This window comes from Diadema antillarum, unplaced genomic scaffold (assembly GCF_040938485.1).
Source record: "Diadema antillarum isolate AM-2024a unplaced genomic scaffold, OU_Dant_1.0 seq00000131_RagTag, whole genome shotgun sequence".
NCBI lineage: Eukaryota > Metazoa > Echinodermata > Echinoidea > Diadematoida > Diadematidae > Diadema > Diadema antillarum.
This window is the reverse complement of record NW_027271209.1, coordinates 974,289-996,693: the sequence shown is the minus strand read 5'-3', so window position 1 is coordinate 996,693 and position 22,405 is coordinate 974,289. Positions and strand designations below refer to the sequence as shown.

General features: G+C 38.5%; 1 protein-coding gene across 2 annotated transcripts in view; it reads left to right on the top strand.

The window, feature by feature from the left end:
* The window catches only part of LOC139727439 (uncharacterized), an 81,151-nt gene that overhangs the window by 33,353 nt on the left and 25,393 nt on the right, over positions 1-22,405 (top strand). For both annotated transcript variants that reach the window (XM_071638392.1, XM_071638393.1), the window contains exon 2: positions 13,060-13,142. The gene's annotated coding sequence lies outside the window, so the exon portion shown is untranslated. The remainder of the gene's footprint in view (positions 1-13,059; positions 13,143-22,405) is intronic.

The window sequence follows — 22,405 nt, the reverse complement described above, 5'->3', positions numbered from 1 at the left end:
AACAGGATATTGGCTTGTTCAGAGAATTCCATCAGACATAATACAAAGGATTAGAGTCTCATTCACAGATGACTTTTGTAGTAGTTAATCAGAAGATGTTATTTCGTTCTTATTCCATTTTAATAGCTTGTTATATCCCACTGATCAAATTTACAAGTTATCAGAAGTCAAATAATGTGGACTTCATTTATGACAGGGATGCCCATGCTATTTGATTACCATACGATACGTGAGAGTGTAAAGAAGCTGGTCAGTAGTAGTGCCACTGACAGACATAAAACAAAGTAATGTCACATTTCAAAAACTATGTTACAGTAGGCCTACTACTATAAAAGACATCATGCACAGAAATGTATGGCAGGCAAAATATTTGTGTGCTTTTATTTTCGCGCTAGTTTCTGGTTGCGCGAAATGCGCGAAAATTTCCACTTTTACAGTAGTAGTTTCTTTGTTTATGTTGTGTGATGGTACGAATGCCAAAAGAAGTAAACAGAAAGATACACGTAGGTCATAAAGTGAGTGATTGAACAGGATATTGGCCTGTTCAGAGAATTTTATCAGACATGATACAAAGGATTAGAGTCTCATTCACAGATGACTTTTGTAGTAGTTTATAATCATAAGATGTTATTTCATTGTTATTCCATTTTAATGGCTTGTTATATCGCACTGATCAAATTTACAAGTTATCAGAAGTCAAATAATGTGGACTTCATTTATGACAGAGATGCTCGTGCTATTTGATTACCATACGATACGTGAGACTGACGTTCACACCAAACACTCCAAATGACACCTCCTCATGTTACACAGTCCAAATTCATCATTCAATTATAGCTTTGTGTGAGCTGCAACTAGGCATTTTTGCATCAAGCAAGCACCATGATATACATGTAACACACATTATATACTGGACACGGATGTAACCATGACTTTCCTCGTTATATTCTGGATAGAGCATTGATCTTGTCAATGGAAAGAAAAGAAAAAGACTCATAGAATGGAAGCCATAAATTTGATCTGTACATCTCACAAGCACAATGTACACTCTATCATAGAAAATGACATCCATGTTTCAACTTTCATTTTCTGAAAACCACAAGCAGTGTTGTCAACTGCAGTGGATTTGAAATTCAAAGGGATGTTTGGGACTGAAGTATTTGTCTGCTGTTCAGGTATACAATCACGAGTACACTGTGTCCTCTTGTGTCAATTGCCGAAAAGGAGGAAACAGTGAAGGTAATTGCAGGGTTCTACGAAGTCACTTGCACGCTTGCCGGGGCAGCAGGTCTCGACATTAGCGATCGCCCAGGGCCACTAAAACTTGATGTTGGGCCACCAAATTAGCTTTGGGTGGCCAGATCGAGCAACTAAGATTCAGAATATGGATTGTTATAAGTTTCCATTTATATTAAACCAATACATTTTTTTTTTGGAGGTCATCAAAACGTCAAATGTAAAGATTTTAGTAGCCTGAATAGGCTACCGGAGAAAAATATTAATGTTGAATCTTGCAGGGCAATTAAAATGAATGGCAGCTTGACTTGGAAAATTATTGGCCCTTGCCCTGTGACCATGTGGGCAAATTATTTGTTGTTGTTGATATTTTGCATTAGATTTAACTGTAAAGAGTTTGTAGTATATACATGTATATAGTGTGTTATCAAGTTTTTAGGAATCAGGCACTGTCAACTTACCCCTGGATGTAGGCATACAAATTTTGTAAAATGAAAGATCATATGATTTGCATTTGGTTCATTGCATTCTTGTTATCAAATATTATGTGTGCAAGATGAATCCATTGCGTTTGATAGACTGCTTTTTAATTCTTGCCTCACTTTCTACAGTATTGTAGTATGGTGTCTCTAGTTTATATATCCTCCATATTGTACAAATTGTAGCTTGTTTTTTTTTTATGTCTATGTCTACTGCTGCTGGTGTGAATTTATAGGTCTATTGTATTGTTGCAGATTTAGGATTTATCTAATCAAATTTGATTGAGTCATGAATATCTCTTTTCAAGAAAATTGGAAGTATACAGTACATCAAGGTTCATTAATCTTAACTGCTACACTGGCGGAATTGGTTTACATTACATGTAAACAGGAAGTTTTAGACGCATAACACATGTATGTGTGAAATATAAAAGATTTGAAATTGATAAGTCAATGACTGACACATGAATTGCTAGTTCTGTGTTGAGGGTAAAAAAAAGCACAGACATTCCAGAATATATTTCATGAGTGCAATAGAAAACAGAAATTTTTATGAATAGTACATAAAAAGTGTAACATTTAATGCTGATTGCTGTTAATTGAATCATACACACAATCTTACACACACCACACACACACACACAAAATCAAATAAGTTCTACATTATGATTAGGCCTATATGGTATACTAGCCTAGGTCTGCTCATGCTCACTGTACAAAAAGGCAGCCTTGACCCATGCACAAACTCACAATAGCAAGATCGGTCTGTAGAATACAATTACCTGGTATACCTCAGGGGCGTTAAATCAAATAATACTAGTGAGTGCTTCATCAGAAATGTTCCAAGATTGAGTCTATTGGCAAATAAAGGCATGGAATCGTATTGTCTAAAACCTGCTGTACTACAGCAAACTGGTCTATTTGCACCTGCATGCTATGAAAGGTGCGTACCGTTAGTTGCTGTTGTACATACCATGTAGATTCCTATATTTCAGCTGATCGTTCTGTAGCTTTCATAATCAGGTAATTCCATTGCAAAATTTTATTTTCCTTGATGGGTACCATAGGCAAAGTGAAACATAAATGATGTACCGGTATATAAAATCTATGATACATACTTTTCAATAGATCAAACAATTCCTGTGAATATTGGATGTTGACACCAAGGTACTATACGTTTAAAACATAAAGACATTTATAAAATGCAGACCTCCCAACCATTCTTAATTTGGAGGAAAGAATGTGAATTTTGACCATTCCCAGCTCATGTTTTAGTTGGAGTTTCCTATATTTCTTGATCATTTTACTGGAGTATACACTCCTATGGGAACTGCTCTCTCTTTCCTACTTCTAAGTCAGAAAGGTGTAAATGTCTGTGTTATGTATTCACGTCGGTAGGGCCTACATGTCAATATAGAATTGGATTTCAGGAGGTATTTTTAATTGGAACTTTGTTTCTCCTCCATCTCAACCCCCCCCCCCCCCCACCAAAAAAATAAAAGATAAAAAATAAAAAATCAACAACAACAAACAACCAGACAGCAACCATCAATAAACAAGCAGAGGGACATAATTTCTATGATATATTTTGTGCAAATATGTGAACCATGAGCTGATGTCCTATTCAGATTAAAATATCCAGCATTGTAGGGGTAAACAGGTGCAAAGTGCAACCAACCGGGGTGTGGCTCACCCTAGTATATGAGTAAATACCTTTAGCTCAAATTTCCAAGTGATGTCACAGCCATTCATCGCCATGGAGACTGGTTCAACCACAACCTCACCTGGCCCAAGTGTTTATGTGTGCACCTGCATGGGACAAACCAGGTTCAAACAGTGTCATATGTCAGTGAAGAAGGATCAAAATGACTGAACTGGGAAGTTTTGACTCTCGGTATATGTATTGCATGTCAGCAATGATGAAATTCTCTGTAATAATGACTGACCACTGAGGTCTCATTTTGTGGTTGTGTTGAGTGTATAGATGTATTGTTGGGCAGACTTGTTTAGAATAGTTCCTTGTGCAATCCACAGTGAACATGTGATATTGCCAGCAAGCAAATGTTTGACGTTTGATGTCAGTAGGCTTATTCAGAACTCCATGGTCATTCTAGAAAGGGGAGAGATGAATGAATATTTTTGTTGCAATCCATGTCAGACCATTGACACTACTCTGAATCACTACCAAAGCAGGTCACACTGGTAAATTACCACAGTTAGTCCATGGGCCAGGCCAGATATTGGTACCATCTGAGGTGGCACAACCTTTTTGGTGTCATTTTGTTTGTCGGGCATATATGTGCTTATCAAGCTATGATAGCATTTCCAAATGAGTAGCTTAGTCATAGTAAATGAATTTTTAACCAATTTGGTCTCGTTGTTATATCCCTATACTTCTGAATCGAAACTAACCGCTATACAAAGAAGAGCACTGTCTTCTGTATGTTCTGTAGAGCTGTAAAATGCAGCTCTATGGTATGTTCACAGGTGTTCTGTTGTGAACGCGGTGCGCTTAGTCCTTATTCAAGGCAGCGAAGGGAATATCCAAAGGTTATGATGTCCACAGCGCTTAGTCTTTATTCTAGACGGCGAAGGGAATATCCAAAGCTTATGATACAGTGTATATCCTTTTATCTAAAAACAACGACAACAACAAAAGCAATTCCTCATGAATTTTACCGTATCTTTCAATTATTTATCATTTTCCGGCAAAAACGCTACGGTGAAAACGCTGATACCATGCCAATGTCGCTTTATTTCCCTCCAACAATATAAGATAATGCAAAAACAATGTACCGGTACACTACGATACATTATAATGAATGATATTGTAAATGAACAGAGTGATTTTTGTTTAAAACTGATGTATTTGTTGATAGGGTAGTATAAAAACAGTATAGATAATCCCTTTTATGAGGAACTTTAGATATGATAACGGTACATTGGTCTAGATAAAGACTAAGCGCACCGCGTGACAGCTGTGGACATCATAACCCTTTGGATATTCCCTTCGCTGCCTTGAATAAAGACTAAGCGCACCGCGATTACAACAGAACACCTGTGGACATACAGAAGGCAGTGCTCTTCTTTGTATAGCGGTTTAGTTTCGATTCAGAAGTATAGGGATATAAAAACGAGACCAAATTGGTTAAAAATTCATTTATTAGGACTAAGCTACTCATTTGGAAATGCTATCACAGCTTGATAAGCATATCTATGCCCGACAAACAAACTGACACCAAAAAGGTTGTGCCACCTCAGATGGTACCAACAACCCATTTTTCGGGTCTTGGCCCATGGACTAAGTGGTGTATGTCTGTTGGCGTGCTTTTCTTTTCTTCTTTTCATTCTTGATATGTTGATATTCTCAAGCTATTGTAAACAATCACAGTTCCTGTTATAGATGTATATAGTAGAAAATGCAATTACAATATTTGTTTATGATGGCTTTGTTTATTGAATTATTTGAAGGCAATCAAATAAAGATTTTGGAAAAACAACAAGTGCGTGTGGAGGGCGGGCGTGTTGTGATGCTGAGGTTACGTATGTGTGATATATAGGCTTACTAGCAGCTGTGATGCCTACTGTGAACTGTGTGACTTGATAGCATTCTGCCGCAACTCTGTGGTGAAGTTTTAAAGAGATAAGTTTTCATTGAGTCACACCAGGTAAACTCTGAGTCACCTTTACGTGCAGTCGGTAGAAATTACTGGAAACTGCAGCAAAATTTAGGGAAGTAAAACATGGATACATGCAGGTTTTCCCGATCAGGTTTTTTTTTTTTTTTTTTTTTTTTTTTTTTTTACCCCAGCAATGGATGAAAACATGAATGACAGCAAACAAACACAATGTGTAGATTTTTTTTTTTGGTGACCTCCTCAGAGACAATGAGGCCTCACGGCGAACTCTGTGTGTGCAGTTGTGCATAGAATTTGTGCGGTAACATGGTGTTTTGAATTGCCAATCCTCTCCTGCATCTGGAAATAACCTCATGTTCATTATATGCTATCAAATGTCACAGTGGCAGCAGTGACATAATGTTCATTGTACTTCTAAAAATTATGCCCTCTACAACTTCCTCAAGAGTCATTTCTAAACCTCACTTGGGGAATATATCTGTGTGTATTATGTAATAGAAATGTTACTCCGTACAACACTCAAAAACATGTGATCTCAAGTGGCTATTTTTACCCATCAGCGCCCAGTCTGACAGCCTTGGACCTCCAAACAAGACTGGAAATAAAAACAATTTTGGAAGTAGTACTTGAACAAAGTACTGCATCAAACCAAGAGATTTACATTGTAAGGCAAACATCTTGCTGCACGGTATAAACAGGTGACTTGTTGAGAAATATTTACATTGTGGTGTTCAGGTCTGATGCTATTTGTAACAAGGGGGAAAAAAGAAATTGCCAGATTTATGACATCACTGCTCTATTTTAATATAGAAAAATACTTGTGACTGAGCAGATGAAAACAAACAAACAAACAAAAGATACTGTACTGCAGCATAATGAGAAGCCCAGTGCAAAAATATGATATACCCTGCTTGTCATGCTAACTGTCATAATAGTCCCTTCTCCCAGATTTAGTTGAAAGCGAAATGGAAAGAGACCGATCTCTTGTCTTTTACTATTAAATGGTATTTTTCTTGATTTCGAAATTGGAGCAATTATGCAACAGTGTCATTACTCCATGGGGGAGTGCATGGAATAGCTGTACATTTATGCAAAATATAGAAACTGGCCTGAAATACCTGTATTAAAAAACAAAACAAAACAAACATGTAATCAGACAGTTATGGCTGTTTGATAAGAGACAGTTGCTGAGAATATCATTCTTCTTTCTTCTTACTGAAGTTAATTTTGTAATGACCATTTAATATTTTGTTTGTAGTATATGATTTTTCTTCTAACCATTTTTAAGGGTTGAAATCTTTCATTAATACTAAATGAAAGGAAATAATACTTGTGTGTTTAGTGTTGTTGTTGTTTTTGTTTTGTTTGTTTTTGTTTTTGTTTTTGTTTGTTTTTGTTTTTTGTTTGTTTGTTTGTTTGTTTGTTTGTTTGTTGTTGTTGTTGTTTGTTTGTTTTTTTTTTTTGGGGGGGGGGGGAGTCCTCAAAAGGTGCAGAAATAAGCCAGTTCACATGGTAGCAATGGTCTGCAAGAACCAGAAAATGGCAGTTTACATGTAAATGCTACTTGAATCGCTTTTATTGATTTGGTTGCAGAAAGATTTGTACCAAATGAATATGAATTTATTTCAATGAAAGGATAGTGTATTCTTTGAACTGTTGAGTTTGTGTTGGCAGTTGCTGTCAGTGGTATGTCCAAGAATCCATGATACATAGGCCAATAAGCCTGATTTGGTCTGCCCACAAAATGAACTGGTACTGGGAGGGTATTCATGCTCACAATGAATGCACGCATACAATCATGATTTAGGCCAATTTAATGTAATTCAGTTCACTTAAACGTTCCCCTGTAAATAGTGTGGGTTACCCACTGTTAGTCGGCGACAACCCATAGCAACCTGCAGAACCATGTAAGGTGAAATTCTCATCCATTTGAAACTAAGACTACTTATCATTGAATCAATTGTCCAGTCTAAATCAAATGAAGTTTATTAGGGCTGTAGATACAGAATTCTCAGTTCTATTAAAAAAAAAAATCAGTTGTGAGATTCTCCAGGAAAAAAAAACATGACATTGAAATATTGATAAACAATACTATAGGAATGGTTTAGAAATTAGTGTTTTCAGAGTTGGATGCTATCACATTGATATTATAAAGATGTATATATGATGTAAGTGGAATATAAAGATGTAGAATTGAAGATTTGATTGAATTGGGCTGTTCAATAATAAAATGTATGATTGAAGTTACATTTATCTTTCTACTCTTTGATGAATTTGCCCTCCAGACAATATGGAGGGGAAAGGGTGGGATATGCCATGCTCCTGATTAAATGCCATGCTTTTACACTGTATAAATGCATATTATGTTCTGATCAGAGTTTTGAGACACATGGAAGCATTTGAGAGAGAAATAGATACAGATTAGAAAACTGGTTAACATGCGGGCATGTTAGGACTGGAATGGGGATGTGCTTGTATCTGCAGACATCACAGTTGACCATGATCCAATTAGATGTTCCCGATGTGTAACAGTCGCGGGAATTACGCAATATAATTAGCGAATTGGCTTATGAATAAAATAGACATCATAACATGGGGATTCCCATTTCCTATTTTCGCAAATTTCCTGATTTTTTAAATTTTAGGAAAATGGGGAGGGGGAACAAAGAAAGCTAAAGCAAGAGAGATAATGCAAAATATGAAAGAGAGAGAACAGAAAGGGAGAGGGAGTAAGGAGCCTCCGTGAATGCTAACTATTTCATTAGAAAAACGGAGAGCAGTACTAGCATAGTCTTAACGACTGCTTGTAGTAAACAATCGAACAATGAGTTGAGTGCTCAACCCAGTAGGGATGACACATTTTTGTGCAATGAGGTGGGACCTTCTGCCTGCATGCTCCACCGCACACTCACCCTAAATAGACTGCCAACGAGCAAGACAGACTGACGGGCGCATTATGCACACACTCAGTACACACTCGTAGGTCTGCACGTAGGAAGACACAATCCCATTTTGTTATTCCCCCTCCGCCTACTCCTCCTCCTCCTACGAACCGTGTATTTCCCCCCACAGGCTGAATAACTTAGGGCTCATAAACGCACTGGTGGAGGGCCCGCTGTACCCCCCACTGGAGTCGCTTTGATGAATTAGTGGGGATTTCCACATGTGATTGGGTTCCTTATTAACGACTGGTTGTCACTCTGGTGGGTCAGTTGCTTCTCTACTCTACGTACTTGTACTCGAGCCAGCTTCAAGATAACCAGCTCCGTATACGTCCGTTGTCTGCTCTGTCATTATGGTTTGTCACGTAGTTCCTGGATGATGCTTATCATTTTTCACCGAAACTCTACACCGGGTATCATCGAGAGTGGCGGGAAGCTTGGAGATCGTTCATAAAAAAACTAGTCTTAGTGTGGAACGATTGTGGCGTGCCCTCTGCATCAGTTGATCAGAATTGGTATCGTCAAGCAGCGTCATTATACTTTGAGGATAACACTCAAGATAGAGGTGAAAGTGGAATTCCACACGAGGTCACGTGAACGAACACTTTTTGCACAAAAGCGCATTTTCCCTCTCATTCCTCCCTCACCTCCCTGGGAAGATTACGTGACATCTGGGCAGAGTCTCAACGAGCTTGGGTGAGTATGGAGCAGAAACATGCTTTAATGTGATGCATCAAGTCTTTTCACAGAGACACTCCACTTGGACAGATCTCACATGTGATGGCTGATAGCATTTACCTCGGTACTCTATCTGCCTTAGAGCAATTACATGTACGATGCTCTATTTTGACAGTGACAGCGAAACTGTTCTTATGGTTTATAGTGGCCTGTGACTGTGTGTTTGAGGGGTCATATGTATACACCAGACCTTTTATTGAAATTGGTCTCTGTCATGCTGTGGTGCCTTTCTGAGGGGCGCGTGACATCTAAATTCCTGTGTTTTATATCAACATTCCCCCTTTTTTTTAGGTTGTGGTGTCAAAAGTAGCTGCTAGCTACTTTTTTTCATGTGATGAGAAAGTGTGTATTAATGTCAATTAATGTATTTATGGTCTGGACATTAATGTTGTTTATTAGCAACCTGCTACAATACAGGTACACTGTATCATCTTTTGTGCCATGATCACCTCTCACCCCCCCCCCCCCCCCAAAAAAAAAAAAAAAAGATATTTGGTGCCAGATAGAGTATTGTCTTTATCTTTTTGATTAGATTTGAGAATCCAAGTGCATGTATAACCAATTCTTAGATTATTTCCCACTAGTAGTTTCATGTTTTATATCATTTCATGACCTGTGCCAGTACCACTGTCCATAGTGACTGCCTGGTATGTGTCCACTTCTTCCCCCCCCCCTTCCATGGACTGAAGTCCATTGGTCTGCACTAGGGGGGTTCACATGACAGTTTGGGAGAGAGATTTGGATCGCAATCCAACCATGATTGTTTGCATTGCTATACAAATCTCACTGATTTGTCGTGTGAACTCCTGGCAGGCAGAAATATTGTGATTGATCACAATCCAAATCTTACTGTTTGTGTGATTTTTCATGTATACAGTATGTAATCGCGATGATTGCTCCGAGCCATTTCCCGTCGCATTGGTGATTTGAACATCAGTGGGTTAGTGAGATTTGAGGTCATTGTGTGAAACCCTGCCAAGAAAACGTCAGTGTTTCAATCATGACTGTTTGGTAGAGTTTTTGCCTTGTTTGATTGGTGGTCTGAAAAGAGAGATGTGGATCATAATTTGGATCATGCTCAAAATCTCACTCCTCCCATCCTCGAAATGCACCTCATCTTTGTTGCAATCTCACTGAGCAAATGTTTATACTGGAAGTGCATAAAACAATCAACTGCTGGAAACAGCTACCGAATATGTTCTTCATTGTTGGTATCTATTGAAATATTTTGCTACTTTTGTCCTTGCTACCTACTCCAAGTCCCCCAACTATTGAATGGCAGGTCTTGGACGAAATTGTGCATTGGCTCCATTCCATAGAAGATTTGCAATGAAAGTGAAAATTAAATAACAAGATTGGCTAAAAAATCAAAAGTTGTCAAATGCAACCACCACTGCTGGGATAGATGGTGACATCGCTTCTGTTGGACAAGTATCATCAGAACATTTTTATGACATATACTGTAAAGTGGAAACTTTGCGCAGTTTGTGTGAAATGTGTAAAAAAAAATTTTTCGGCTTGTTGACTACTGTATTTAGTGTAATGTTTGGATTCCGCAAAATTCATCTGACCCGGCCAAGCACAAAGAATTGCTTGTGCAAATATTCACTGTTATCACATTAATTAACCAATTAAATGGAATAAAATTGGTCTTATGAAAAACTTTGTTTTCAGCAAACACTATTGTATTGTGGATACATTTCATGAATTCATCAAAGAAAGAACATGAAATAAACTGTGCAACAAAATACAGCCTGGAGGCATAAATAAAATAACCTTTCACTACTTTGTAGAAAGTACTTGAATGAAGGCTATCAAAGACAACAGAAGCTGTAGAATTAAATGTCAGACAATGCATTATACATGTACCGGTAGTCCACCAGCATGCAGAGTCCAACTTAGCTCTATAAGAAACACTATCTGCACAGTTCTGTTCTCTCTTATTGGGACAGTTGCTCAATTAATAGGACATTGGCCCCACTCTCGATTTATCTCACTTATAAAGCGATGGCAGCAGTAATGCTTAATTGTAAAGATAAATATCTACTTTTAATTTCATACATACATAAAAGCTAGAATGGTGAGCTCTTCGCAGAGTATCTGATTCCTTACTTCCTACTTTCATAATGATAACAAGCCTGTACATGTTCAGACCTGTATTTCATTGTGAGAGCATTTGAAAAGAACAAGGAAAAAAAGAGCTCAGTATTCCTGGTTTGCTCTTAAAGGTGCATGGTCCCCGTGTTTAAGTCAAATGCTTACGCAGGCGCACGGCGCAAGTTTCCTATAGAGACCTACGCTATCGACTCCTCTTTAGCGCTTACGCTGTGGTCGACTTCCATGAGTCCAAAGAAGTCGGATTCACTGTAGTCAGTGGTCCGATCACAGTTCGGCTCATGATTCGGCTGAGGGGTATGACAGCTCTAGCAAACTTCTTTTGTGATGTCATAATAACAAGCACATATGCACACACCCTGGCATTACTACAGACTGCGCGATGCGCAGAGAAGACAATGAAGGCAACGTTACTTTGATAGCAACACCTACGCACTTAACTCTTTATGACAGCTCAACTTCAGTAAGCTTCGTATCAATGCTAATGGTGATTGGCAGTATCATCAACAGCGCCCTCTACACTACCGGGACTATGCACCTTTAAACTGTTATTTATTCTCTGTCCTTTGAGATAACGTTGGTTTACAAAGTCAAAGGATGTGTTTATCAACTTGCTGTTTCCAAACAACTTTCAGGGAGATTTGGGCAGATGATAAACGCAAAGCTGTGGTAGATTATGGGGTTAGAAACACATTTCTGTAACGCCGTAAAAAGTGCGCTTGCACATGTTTCTGTAGAGTTGATTAACACGAAATCGCTTTGAAATGTGTAGCAGACCCGCCCATGCCAACCTCTGCCAAAGCGCTACACATTTCCGCTCCTTTGGTCAAACTGCGCAATGGATCTCATCTGGGCAGTGACAAGGCCTCCCAGTCAACTCACGACATACATGTAGTTGATAAATGCAACAACTCAAGAAATGTGATCCAAACAGCATTTTCGGTGTTTTAGAATTCTTTCCACACCTCTAAATCATGTTGCTATGCAGTGGCATGTTCTTGCATTTATCCATTCTGAAAATGTCTCTGCTTATCCAGTCTTCTGATAAGTGTCCTGAATAATGTGTACAGTAAATTGCATAAATTTACCTTCGGAAAGTCACGTACAAAAGTACCACACCCAGTGCATGGCATGGCTTTCACCTTGTTGCTTGTAAAATGCAACTCATAACTTATTAGTGAAGGTGATGATCCATGTTTCAGAGGTAGGAAGGACATATAATGACAAATAAGTCATCATAGCAGCATAGTGTAAATGTATCATAACATCATATCATAACATGTGCACTGTGTGTTTAGACGAGTTGTTATTATTGTTCTTTGTGTAGAAATTAGTCCATATTCTTCGCTGATAATAAAAAAGCAATTCAGCAGATGATAATTTGCTACGTATGACCTCTCCACCTTCAATTTGATACAATCTTTGAAACAGATAAGGAAATAATATTGTAAACCATGAATCATAGTGTTTAGAAGTATTTTGCCCATTGATTAATATTTCATGATCTTATGGAGTAATTCATAGTTGAGTTTTCCTTTTAATTTAAATGTAGGGTCATTTCTTGTTCACTTTGGTGTGAATTATGATTTGACAACTTACAATGTCATTGTGAAAATAAAATGTAATGATGATGATGATGACGACGACGATGATGATGATGATGATAATAATGATGATTACTATGGTAATAGTTATGATATTGTTTGAGTGATGACTGTTTATCCTGCTTACTGTAAATAGATTCCTGCTCAGAAATATTCATGAGCTGTCAAGTGGGGGAAGGGGCATTCCAACCAAAAATGGCATGCCAACTTTCTTCTTTCTTGTGACATTTTCTATCTTTGATAGCACGACACCATGGAATATTACTGAATGTCTGATCGATTGCTTCTTTTTCTTTTTCTCATCCAGAGCCAATATATAATGGAAATTAAAGACTACCTATCACCTTGCCTACTACTCTTTACTGAACTGACGCAAGTTTACCAAGAATTGTAAGTATTGCTGATATTGTGCACTTCATGAGATTTACTCATGTACAGTGTATATGTAATGTGAAAAATAACCAAATGTTTTAAAGGAAGAATTTAAATGTTTTTTTCTTTTTTTTAAACATGAAACAGGAAGTCTTTTTGAGGATACTGATAATGACAGGGAAAGCAGCTAATTGGTGAAATGTGCCCATTTAATGTCATATTTGATGCAGGGAAAGGTTACAACCTTGCGATTATCTGTCAGTTAATTCACTATAATGATGTGCCTTTAGGCCTTCCAAATTACTCTTACGGTAATGTGGCCTAATTTCGTTTGTAGCGTACGCAGAAATGTGGGGAAAATGCTAATAATGGTAATGTAGAGAGTAATTGCCTCCAGGTTTGTGATGAGAGATGCATAATGAGATGAATTTTCAGTGGGGCTGGGGGGGGGGGGGGGAGGACAACATGGTTGTCAAGATACATAGTTCTAAATCGGCAAAAGTAATTAGCACACGGAATGTATTTGTATGGCAACTCAAATTCACCGATTTGCTGGGACACTTTTTTTTTTTCGTAACTCCATTGCTTTACAGTTCAATATTGATCTAGCTTAGGTAGCACTTACTTAATTTTTGATAAGACTGAAAGGAATAGAAGAATGATGTATACAAATATCAAAAATAAGAATGAGTAAAATCATATGAAAGTATATGTGATAGCAATGTATTCTATGCTAATCCTCACATTGATTTACATGTCCTTATTTCAAGCTATTTGACTGAACAAGTGAGGGCTTGCGTGAGATGTGATCCTCAATTCAGAAGAGGTCATTGCTAATGCGTGGGAAGGGGCACTTTGACTCCTTGCATGGCTTGCATTGGGAATTCAGCCATTTTTAGCACAGAGCTCATATCCATGATGATGTTGTTTTTTGAGACATTGGTACAAGTTGTGAGAACAAAACCCATGAAATCATTGTAAATAACTGAAACGGAGTGAGATATCTTTATTGTCAGCTGCAATCGGTCCACAATAGGCACTTTGATAACATGCCCCTCTGTTGATATTAATTTACATCAACTGAATAGTGTAGATGCAATTTTTTCCCCCCTCTGGGCCCTGTTTTATGAAAAGATTAAATCGATTTTGAATTTCCTTAACACACAGACTGCCATAGACTTATCATAAAAAAAATCAACTTTACAATCAATTTTAACTCTTCATAAAAACAGGGCCCTGATCATTGATTGTTTCTCCCTTTTGACTTCAAGATTGCAGTATCCATGATTTTGCTGGAGCCATGTAAAATTGGGATGTTTATAGATGCTAAAACTTTAAATCTTATGTACAGTTCATACACAGGAATACTGTGCAAAAGGTACACAATACTTGCCTCTCAATTTCATTTGATTTTAAAAAAAAAATGAAAATTGAGGGTTTGATATGTTAAAATCTCAAGTAAACTTTTTATTGCTGATACTGTTTTTGTCATGTCTATTAGTTAATTAGATGAATCATCATTTTCAGCTGGGCTGTTGAGTTCATGAGCCTATTTTTGTCCAGGATTCCTCCCCTACACCCCTCCACCCCCAAACCCATAATTAGTCCTGTGCAAATGAGAGCCACCACTACCATTTAAGTCCTACATTCCCAAAGTGGAAATGTGACATCATAAAACAAAGCCTCAGTCTCAGAAAGACAGTCAGTCTGGCATCAAAAGGGTTAATAATCATCATCGAGTGTTTGCTGAGGCCAGTCTGCGATTAATTGGAGACCCCAAACAATGAAAATTCCTCTTGCTTGAGTCAGCCTAAACCTGTTTGTGAAATTTCAACGAGCTGCTGGGTTTACTTCAGGTTAATTAATCCGTATAGCAGCCAGGCAGTGAACTCGAGTGAACTTTTCCGGTTGGAAAATTTCACACTGGGGATTATTCAGGCGCATTGTATGATAATGCATCTGCATATTTGGTATATTGCTTGTATTTGAAATCAATATCTCAGGGCTATTGTATCAATTCATACTGGCCTAGAAGATGACAATAAAACAAGAAATGGAGGGGGAGCCTACTGTAGAAAATTCATAATTGGATATATGATACAGATGACAAAATAAAGAAGTGAAAACTGCCATGCAGCTTTTGTTACTCTGATTGCTGGGAAAATGCATAGTCCCACACTAGTCAAATGACTTCAGCATATCATATCAATTATGAATACATAAGATTCAGTTAGCACTGAGAGAATGTGATTTATGTTAGTACCTCATTTATCATTGTCTCATATCAAATGGGCAAAGCAACTGATGCGACAAGATATTCTTGATGAAGTGTCTACTTGAAGAGACAGAGAGAGAGAGAGAGAGAGAGAGAGAGAGAGAGAGATAGATAGGCCTAGAATATTATAGATAGACGGAGAGAGAGAGAACAACACTATGAAACACTTATCATATTTGGATCCTGTGTGAACCAATTTTCATTATTAGCCTCCAAACAAGATCTTAGTGCTACTAGTTGAAACACATGATTCTTTTGCTCGTGGATGAATTCTGTTGGCAGTGTTGTAGAAATACTCTAAGGGAGGACAGTGTGTTTTTCGTACTTTTTTCCCCGTAAACCGTAGAACGTCTGGTAAAGATATGAAAGACACACAGACATGTTTGTACTAAAATGCACTCACTATGCAAAGAACTCCGTCTTCCCCTCTCAGGCACGACAGATTTCTTGGAAATCATTAATCAAAGGCTACCAAGGTATGAATAATGCGGCAGCCAGAAATATGACAGTGAACCCCCAAGCGTGCTTGGAGTTTGTAGATGAGTGCTGCCCATTGCTGTGGTCATTGACCTTTGACCGTCACAAGGCCGGAGGTTGTACACCGTAATATTACTCACAGCATTGAGGCCTGTGATGGTGTATGGGCAGTTTTTCTGCACTCACCCAGCCAAGAATAATGTTGATGACCGCTACCAAGAATTTGTGCTTAGTAGGACGTCATGATTTCCGCGTAGGAAGGTCACTTAATTTTAAATGAGATATGAACTTGATTCTGCCCACCTTTATCCATTGTTGAAGACTGTTTTATCTATGCTAGCTTGTGCCATGAATTACGTCGTAGATTCTGTATCATGGTTGATTAGTCTTGAAGGTCAAAGATGGAAATGGTAAACAACTCTTGTTGCTGAGTTGAATGATCGGCTCTAGGGGAAGAGTTTACCCCAAAATCATGTGAAAAATAAAACATAGTGAATTTTGAATGTAACTTTAACTATGGAATATCAACCTTCTGCTCTTTGATGCAGTAAGTTATTTATAGCCCACCAGAAAATGATGTGGAAAAATAAAACGTAGTGAATTTTTAATGCAATATTGCTCTGTGCTGCAGTATAAAGTTGTTATATGATATCCATTTGGCAACCCCAAAACAGCTGTTTCAGTCTCTCCATTGCTCTGTTGTTTCTTGGCTGCATACTCGATGTGTGACTCATGGACCAGCTTACTGATGTATTCAAATTTTATGCATACCTTCATAATAAGGTTGTCCCAGACAGCAGGATAGCCTGCCTGTGTGTGACTTGCTGTACAGTGTAAGAACAGCTGCATGGAATTAGAGTATTGATTATTTGTTTTTGATACCTGTACAAACAGGTGACTTGAATACCTTGTGCGTAGATCCTTTGTGACAAATACACCTGTATCTCTGAAAGCTGATACAGTTGACCCCTATTGACTTGGAAGTATTGCAGACCTCAGAGGTCAGAAATTGAGTCACCGGTATTACATCGGCCCTTGTAGTAACCACACTGTAAACTTATTGCCGCACATGTACACAAACACTGTAACTGTACAACCACACTTATGACTGTGTAGCCCTACGTGTATACACGTATAACTGTGGCCTGACTGTATGGAAGACTTCTATCTTGTCACTTTTGATAACAGCTTTTGTTCTTACACAAAATGTTGAAAGAGAAAAAAATGGTGAAAAAACAAAAACTGTTTTAAGTGACAATCTGAAGGTACTTGAATTGATGTGCACAAATGTGTGAAAACAACATACTTCATCAAGGCAGTATAATTAACCTATGCTTGGATGTGCTGGATAGACTACATTAAATGTATTGTCCATGAGTACATTTTTAAAATTAACCCATGGTGGATCACACTTCTGCATGTACATATACCATTTTTTCCCATTTTCGTAAAATCTGTTGCATTTTCCTCCATCAGTAAGATGAATTTTATGCAAAGTTTCTGGATTGCACAAATATATTATGCGTTTGAACTATATGAAGATATCATCTCCTGGTCGAGTAGAGTTCCTGTTTATCAAAGTTTTCATTAAAGGACAAGTTCACCTTCATAAACATAAGGATTGAGAGAATGTGGCAATATTAGTAGAACACATCTTTGAAAGTTTGAGGAAAATCAGACAATCCGTTCAAAAGTTATGAATTTTTTAAGTTTGTGTGTAGTAACCGCTGGATGAGAAGACTACTGCAGTGTATGAATAACTTAGATGTCACATGCGTACAACAATATAAAGAAAATATAAAGAGAATTTCACAAAATTCCATCTTTTGAAAAAAGTACACATTCCCCTGACTCGTTAGCGACAAATGTTATGGGTGATATTATTCCCCCTGCCTTTAGAAAGAGGGAAGTCAAGAGCTCTTTTATTATGCGAAAAAAGTGAAAATATGTTGAATTTTCTTTTACATTTTCTTTATACTGTTGTACGCACATGACTTACCAGCTGTAGTAGTCTCCTCATCCAGCGGTTCCAACACAAAAATTTTAAAAATTCATAACTTTTGCATCGATTGTCCAATTTTCCTCAAAGTTACACTGATGTATTCTACTAATATTGTTGCATTCTCTCAATCCTTATGTTTATGAAGGTGAACTTGTCCTTTAAACCAAGGAGCTACTACACTGTAGTAGCTCCTTGATAAAACAATAGTGACTGGATCAATGTTTGGCCCATGTTACTTTTTTTTTTCAAGAGTGAGCAAATGAAATTCATATAGATCTCCATTACTCTGTCAAGGTTTCATATATATCACTGGCATACTTCTCTATAGCCCTCTTTACACTTGTGTTTCTTAAACCCCGTACCTTCTCTGACCCAGGACTATCGTTAGTCCCGTACCAATTTTTCAGCGTTTTACACTCGCCAATGAATCCCGTACTAAGCTCTTGTCCTGGGCTAAGGAGAAAACTGACCTTTTTACACGCGTATTTCTTAGTCCTGTCCTTTCCAAACCACATGAATATTCATGATTATGCTGTGCACTGTACAAGTACACGCACGCACCAGCAGCACTTGATTACCTCGTTTCTGATTGGTCAGTGGGGGTCGAACTTCATCTCCGTCGCTTTGCCCCGGATTAATTTTTCGTTCTGTTTACACTCGCTTCCTTGGCACCACAATTGCGGGGTTAGCACCGCAATTGCAGTGCTAACCCTGCTTTTTTGCAGGGCCAGATAGTACAGGATTATCGGTGGGGCTAGCCCACTTTGGCAAAAACAAGTGTAAACAGAAAGTGGGCTATTAAAGTCCGGTACCAACGATGGGGCTAAGGCCCCCCCTTAGCCCCACTGTTGATACGGGGCTAAGCAAAAATTTGCAAGTGTAAAAAGCCCTTATCGTACTGGTATCGCTGTAGACGAGGGCCATTATTTATTGGATAGGCCTACATAGCCAGGGTTTTTTTTTTGTTTATTTTTTCTACTAAAAGGACAAGTAGATGACATTGCCCATGACTTAAATGTTTTACAGATTCTTGAAGCGCTTATGACATACCTTTCTTTTATGCTCAAAGTAAATCATGGACACTGTATCACTTTACATTCATCTTCACAGACTCTGGGAGTCTGTAGAATCATTCAAATTCAAGATGTAGGTTCCTACCTCTCTTCAAGGTCCTTAATTCTCACTTTTTTGCAATATGTAGTAGACCTTGCTGATTCATACCATGCCCTCTACATGCCCTGCTCTGTCAACTATTCATCTATGGAGCCTGATTCTGTGCAATTTTTTCTAGCATTGAGAGTCAAGACATGAGAGTGCAATGACCTTTTTTGAGATCTTTGAAGGATAAAGTACACTCTTCGATTCTACCTGTAGGAAGAAATGAATGATGCTTTCACTCACTGTGGAGGAGAAGAGAAAATAAGTAAAATGACCATAGATTGTTTGCGTCAGTCAGTCTCAAAGGGATTGACGCACGCAGCATGCTTTTTTTCTTCTTCTTCTTTTTTTTTTTTACCTTCGTATAATTTTGTAAATAGCCTTCTAAGAGGTCTTTCATCTCAAAGTCATCCATCGTGTCAAAATAGATCTGGCCAGGACAACATGGACATGCCAGTGAATACGTTATGTGTGACTAATGAGCACTTTCATGGGCAAGGTACTTGAGCTGAATTATTGGGATCACGTGCCCTAAAGTCGATCACAATAACCTACTTCTTGTTTCACCAGCAGTTATTGTCAGACCAGTCAGTACATGTTTAGTATGAAAGTCTACCGTAGCTACACAAAGGCCCTCATGATGATAGACTTCTTTCTTCTAGACCCAGTTTTACCATTTCTTATCAAGTATTCCACAGCCAGAATATAAATCTTGACAGTTTTTACTTGATGGATAGCTACATGAGTCTTTCACAAGACTATACCAAAACCATTCTCTTATTCATTTATTTATTCATTTTTTTTTTTTTTTTTTTTGGGGGGGGGGGGGGTGGGGTAGGGTGGGGTGAGTGAATCAGCATTTCTATGACATCTTGTCATTGCAGCATGTCAACATCTGTCTGTTTGCTAGTATGTGTTAGTAGAATAAATGAGGAGGTCAGTATGCAAAGGAGACTATCAGAGTCATTCCAGCTGCTTTCACACTGCAGACAACAGTGTGATGTCGTAGCTTCCTCAATGACGATTGCACACTACTGTCATTGTTCGCAAGGCATACCACTGTCAACAAAACAAGAAAGTCTGAGACTGACAGCCATGTGTTGATCTGGCGAAACTCTGACCATCACAATCAAATGCTTAGTCACTCACTGGTGGTGGACGTGCTTGCGTGACAACTTTTCATGTTTGTTTGGGTTTTTCTTTTTTCATTTGATATTCACACTATTTGAAGTGCTTGATGGTTTTACTTTCTCTGTTTGCCAGCAAATATCAAAGACATAATAGCAATGTTTAAATGTAGGCCTAGTACCTGCTAGGGCTTGTTTAATGTGTGTCTTTGGCAATTAAAATAAAGGTACATACAGATGTACCTGTTTCAACCAAACACCCGCTTTATGAATGCCTGTTTGACAAATGAGAAATAAATAGGCCCTATTTACATATTTTCCTTTATCAACGAGTGCTCAGCTTGCATACTGCATGTCTGTGGGTAAATACTCTTTTTGTGTTCAATGATTCATGTCAGTTGTTGTCAGTTTTAGGGCCACCAATTGTGATAAGGATTTTGGATTTATGACAGTGGAGTCATTCAAGTGATAGCGTTCTACACAAAGAGCGGTTTCCTGGAGCATTATGGAAATTGATTGATATGAGTCACCAAAGTGGGAAATTACACATTTTCACCACATTGTTCATGATAATATTATCAGTGATGGTGTAATTACCAGTCAAAAATAAATCCAGAGCATGTTCCAGTATAACGTGTCATGCAAAATTTCACTATTAGTTTGCATTGAGTTTTTATAGAAGCTGATTAACATTTTGGTACCAGAGAGAAATCAATTGTATGGTCAAGGTTGTGGAATATAAACTTAGTTCTCAAATAGGACTATTTGATCCTGTGGTGTGTGGCATCTCATCACAAGGCAGGCGAAGACCATGACTAGAATATTCATAACCACGTAGGATTCCTCAAACCCTATCACCTGCTTGCTGGGGACACTGAAAATTACAGTCGGTCAAATAGATTGAACGGACACCTGCCTATTTTAGTATGTGGCCATTGTTTACTGTAAATGCCTTATTTGGGGAAGCCAAAGAAATATATCATATCCTAGTTCGTGATGCTCTCTCTTTGTGTACGGATGTCGAGAATAACATGTGATGCAGTTGGACACCTCGTCAAGCTAACATTTCAGTGTACGTGCGATCCATGTTCCATGTTCTGCCCAGAAAATGCCGGCTACGTGTTCCCGGCCTTCCGTCCCCCCCCCCCCCCCCCCCCCCTAATCGGCTGCTTTCCTGTTACATAACTCCAAGGTCCAGACATTCTGATGAGACGGTGGAGCGCTCGGCACACAATGGCACCTTTGCTGCCTCTGTATTGATTCTAATCCTCCAGTCCATATGAGGCAGAGAGAAAATGTTCTTGAGATTCATCCTTGAATCCTTGCAATGTAATCAATGGACAGTAATTCTCCCACTGTGTGCGTGACAATCCGCCTTCATGGGCTGACAAAGTATAAATTGGGGCCCTGGTTCGCGTATTGCACATAGTTTGTGGGAGGACGGAAAAGAGAGAGGAGCCTCTTGCGAAATTGGAACAACGGAAGTCACATGGTTTTTCATTTCTGTATTATTTGTACATTCACCATGGGAATATTAAGCTGTGAATGTGAAGACCATTTGTAATGTCTCTGCTTGCCAGACTCGTGTCATTGCACCAAAGTGGATCAAAGCTTGATCTACATGGCTGGAGAAATGCTGAAGGATCTTCTCTGCTGAAAGGAACCTCTCTCTCTATTGAAGAGATTGTGCGAGTTGTGTGGTGGAAGTTTACCCCCAGCATTAACAAGCCAATGCGTCAATTTGACATTCCATCATGGGATATGATTTGTTGAGCTGATGGGCGCAAGAGAATGTCATCTTTAGTTATGCCGTGTTGGATCATGTGCCAGTTTTGACCAAAGTGTTGAACTGTTGGCATTTCATTTGAAAGATTTCCTTGTCAAGTTGATCACTAGATACAGTTAATGTTTCTCTGTGTCCTATTAACACAAAGGGGAAGTAGATTTTTTTAAAAGTAGGCAGAAGTCGTGCAACATTCCTCAGTGGGATTCATCCCCAATTTGCCATTCCTGAGGAGAAATATGAGGGAAACAGGCATCATGACAAACTTGATGTACGTGTACACCACGACTCTGCCGTCTTTGGGCTGCTCGCTCAGCGCCAAAGAGTTGCTGGATGCGACGGCAACCTCGGGATCGTATCTGGGTTTGACTCCGTCAGACCTGCTGCAGTTTCAGCTGCTGGTGCCACGCTCAGAGCCTGAAGGTACCGGTGCTTATTTTATCTTTTACTTTCTTCTAA